The sequence below is a fragment of the Empidonax traillii genome, unplaced genomic scaffold (genome assembly GCF_003031625.1).
Source record: "Empidonax traillii isolate 1590-97213 ecotype Southwest subspecies unplaced genomic scaffold, ASM303162v1 scaffold475:size860808, whole genome shotgun sequence".
In the NCBI taxonomy this organism is placed as follows: domain Eukaryota; kingdom Metazoa; phylum Chordata; class Aves; order Passeriformes; family Tyrannidae; genus Empidonax; species Empidonax traillii.
This window is the reverse complement of record NW_020955668.1, coordinates 389570-394170: the sequence shown is the minus strand read 5'-3', so window position 1 is coordinate 394170 and position 4601 is coordinate 389570. Positions and strand designations below refer to the sequence as shown.

At 34.8% G+C, this 4601-nt stretch overlaps 1 protein-coding gene across 5 annotated transcripts in view; it reads right to left on the bottom strand.

Moving 5' to 3' along the window:
- Positions 1-4601, bottom strand: part of SHLD2 (shieldin complex subunit 2) — a 53434-nt gene that overhangs the window by 33379 nt on the left and 15454 nt on the right. The window contains exon 2 of one of the 5 annotated variants that reach the window (XM_027895941.1): positions 2193-2199. The exons of the other annotated variants lie outside the window; for them this stretch is intronic. The gene's annotated coding sequence lies outside the window, so the exon portion shown is untranslated. The remainder of the gene's footprint in view (positions 1-2192; positions 2200-4601) is intronic. 5 annotated transcript variants of the gene reach the window in all.

Sequence of the window (4601 nt, the reverse complement as noted above, 5' to 3'; positions counted from 1 at the left end):
GTAATCAGGCATTGGAACAGCCTACCCAGAGAGGTGGTGGATTCACCATCCCTGGAGGTTTTCAAGCAGAGATTGGATGTGGCCCTTAGTGCCATGATATAGTAATTGGAGTTGGATCAGGGGTTGGACTTGATGATCTTGGAGGTCTTTTCCAACCCAATCTATTCTATGATTCTATGATTCTATGATCTCCACTGGCAATTTTCAAGTGACTTTTTAGGTCAAAGATACCAAACTCCTTCCTGTAATAGGAAACATCAGTACCTAAAATCACTTAAGCCTGTAAATCAGAAAGAAAAATAAAGTTTATCTAAATTCTCTGTTTGAAAAATTGTGCATAGAACCTTTTCTATGCTGCTTTAGAAGAGAATTATTATTATTTTAATGAGTTTTGTTAATGAAGTTCTGTGCCTTGTTTTAAATGAAAAGTCTAAAGGAACAATTCATTATAAATCTTGAAAAAAATAAGCAAAAAACCTATCAATCCTATTAGCATTTTATAATGTAGTTACATTATCTGTGGGCAGATAGGGGGTTAACTACACTAAAGATAGCAGGAGCTAAAGCTCATAAAGATACAACTGAAACCTGAATGCACATATCCATTATACCTGTTAATTATTACACCATTTCCTAATTTGTGGAAAGCTGCTCTATTCCTAATAGCCAATGAAAGCCTAGTTTTTTATCTCTGAAATGGTCAGAGTCTGATTGACGGGTCAATGATCTATTAAAAAACAGTAACTACATCAGCAACTTTTACATTTGCAAGACACTGCAACTGAAGTTTAATATACCTATTACAAGAAATACAATATGCTACATAATGTATTTCCTCCAAGCTAAACACTAAGACAGGAATTCTCAATTATAAGTTTTTTTTTAAATGAACCATTATTAACAGATTCTTAATCCCTAGTGATTTGCATGGAAAAAAATTAAAAATAGATTAAAAAATCCTCTTCCAGTGGTTACTCTAGAAATGTTGTGTGATGCTACATACATGACCTTGAAGTACCCCTAAAATACCTCAGAAATATTCATTACTTTTATTCCATATTTCATTATTCATTAATAGTGTTCACTCACCATGATGATCACCAAGCATTAGGCCAAGGTAACTTAAGAGTGTGACACAGCTTCAGCTTCCTATCATTCCTGAATATTAATGGTGGCCAGTTGCATAAAACCCTGCTTTGAAAAGTTACAACCAAATAGTTCCATCAAGACCTTTCACTTAAGCCCTATACACCCAAAGTAAACCACAGTAATTCCACCTCTAGTTAACAGTTTCTTTATATCTGTCTCGCACTACAGATTCAAGCTGCAGATAAAATTACAGAAATAACAGACAGCAATGCATCAGAAGACAAAGGATTATAGCAATATAATGCAAAAGTGTAACTTACTTTACTCTCCAGAATTTTCATTGTCCTTTACCTGCTGAAAAGCTGGCCCAGTAAGAAATACATAAAATAGGATATTCCTTAAATTTGAAATTTTAACTTCTACTGTAAGCTTTCCCCTGCCTTATTCCCATATTCGATTTTACACTCCTCCTACATGTAGTATACAAAATTAAAGGATTGATTCATCAACCTTACAACAGAAGAAACTGAATTATTCATAGCCATCTTCAGGGCAGAAGAACAGCAAGCAGTGTAGTAACAGTTTCATACACTTAGAAACTGAAACAACTCTGGGATGAAGCGATGAGTTCATTCCACGTTCGCTTGCAACTTGTGCAAGGAAAAGAAGGATGATCTTTATGCCAACAACTCTTGCTGGCACTGCAAGTGAATCAATACACCAGCAACAGCACCTATCCACCAAATCAATAGGTAACTTGGTCCAAATGGATACGTATTAAAAGGAACCCAATGGAAAATAAAAACTGACAGAAGAAGTCAAGATAAGCAACTTGTAGCCAAAGCAAATTTATATTCTATGTAACAGTGAGAAACATATCATATGAGCTTAAAAGAAAATTATCTGTGTAGGTGAATGGCAGCTCAAGGAGATCGAAGTGGATTGCATGACACCAGGCTAGTGGGACCTAACAAGGAGCCAAGAGAACATGCACGTGGGAGAAAGTACACAGGCATGGGGGCAAGTGGGGAAGTGGACAGGATATGTAATTAAAAGTCTTATTTGTCATCCTTTGTTTGGTGGTTGTAACAATCACCAAAAACCTTTTATCTAAATTGCAATGTAAGGTTTCAGGCAAAGACTGTAGTCCTATCTATAACTGACAGGTTTAACCAAAAGTAATTTTACACCAAGATGGTTATTTGGTTTAATAACATCGTGCAGTAACATCATGTTTCTGGAATGCTGTGCACAGAGACAGCTGTCAACCAGACGTGGTGGTAGAGCAAGACTCCTGCTAGTCCATGTCAAAAGTTTTGAAAATCATAAACCTTCATTTGCCTACAGCAGTATCTGTAATTAGTATAAAGTTACTTCTAAATGAGGTACTTTGATTATTATTGGCCATAAAATACTGTCTATTAGTACTTACTACTGACATTAAGTAGCAGCAATATTAATCCATTCAGTATTTAGTTCTTCTCACTGGCTATTACCAGAGGACTGCAATACCATTTGGCCTCAAGACAGGTACGCCTGGTTTATAATACATAAAACCTGTACTCAGCAATATGGAGCCAAAAAACAAGAGGTATCAAATTTTTTTCCTTATCTGCAGTGTTTTCAGTAACAAAACGCTTTTTAAAATATGAAACACCTATGACTTGGGCATTGCAATAGAAACCTTCCTAAATACTCCTGCAGTGGCAGGTGGATAATTTCAACCAAAAATCCGTGTTCTGAGACATTCCACGGACTTGCCACTGTTAGAAAAGTTAAATCAAAATACTGACTAAGAAGCAAGAAACATCAAGTTGCTCTTCATAACTATTACTAAACTATTAAAATAATTTAAAAAAAGAAGGCAAGCAATCAAATAGCATTACTATTGCTAACATTTAATATGTATCTACTTGCCTGCAGGATCAAGGCCTGAGTTTCTAAAGCTGTGCTCTAAAGGGAAAAAACTTCCCTTGTTCTGAAACAAAGACATATAAATCTGTAAATATTTATCTGTAAATATAAGCTTATATCATACAGAGGCATCTATTGAACAGTTGCATCAGCCATTTTAATTTAAAAGGATTATTTTCTTGGAACCAAATGATGCAAAAATATGAACACTGATAATACATTTTTAATCCAGTCACTGAGAAGATCATCACTGTGTTTGAAAATAGGAGTAAAGGTAGTAGGCTTTTGTGATTAACTTGGTAATTCTTTCCCCACTACCTTTGTGGCTTTCAAGATGTCCTTTTAAGTAAATGCTATTTATTGATTTTTGTTTTGCAACACATAAAAACATATAATTAAGGAGATATGAGCATACAGTGGATGTTACAAAAACAAAAGAAGTTAAAAGTTCTAAAGAACAGTGACCTTTAGAATCGGAAAGAAAGATAAAGGTAAAAGGTCAAAGATACACAGACGTGTCGTGCACGTTTTATTGCAGAACACTCCTTCCCCAAAGCCTTATTTGTGATAACAATTTAAAGCACTAAACTGCTATATCTTCTGTCAAGAAAGATATTAAAAAACCTCACAATATTAGAGTGGTGGTGTTTTTTTTGAAAAACAATTAAGTCTGCAGAAAATTATCTACAGGTATCATTACTGATGAAAATCTATGTTAGGACTGAATCCTTCTGATAAAAAGAGTTTGATAAAACAATACAGGACCTAAGACGAAAGCCAGGCAACTGGTCAAACTAACATTATCATCATAGCCTTATTTCCATCGGATTAACTTCTGTAGATTTGATTTCTTAGTATCAGAAGAAAAAAAAAATATATCTGTTTGCTTCTTGTAAAAGTCTTTTTGGTTTTCTTAAATTGAATTTTTTGATCAACAAGGAAAACTGAACTTTTATCTAAACTGAGTTTCTCTAAAACCATTCACTGGGCTTTGATTGAATGGTTTTCTGTAAAATCTATTTCCAGAACTGCAAGTATCTTTCAGCTTGACTTAATAACACAAATGCCAAAACATCACTGTGATACTGGGCAACAAGCATTGTGATAATAACAACCAAGAATAACTTCCTGCACAAACCCAGTGTATTTGAAACAAAAGGATTCTTATTTAGGTTCAAATGATGTGAGCTGGTATTTCCCCTTACGAGTGTTTTTGGAATCCATCTGCCACAACAATTACGTACATCACTGGGATTATCTGGTTACAGCACATGGTTAGAGCCATAACCAAAGGCTGCTCTCTCAATTCCAATTGCTTCAGTGGTTTGGGAAAGAGAATTTACTCTTCCATATTTTATGTGGCTTCTGTGATATGGCAGGAAAAAAAATATTTAAAATACTAAGATACCACTAATATTTTCTCATCTTTACAAAACCTCACTCAAAAAAGATAAAGTTCTATAACAAAAAACTGGATGCTGACTACTTGGACAAAAATGGGATATCGTCAATGTTTTGGACAATAGCTGCAGGTAGGACTGTGCTTGTGCTTTTGTACTGTGGGACACAGGGAGCTGGAAACACATAATTCATAAGTT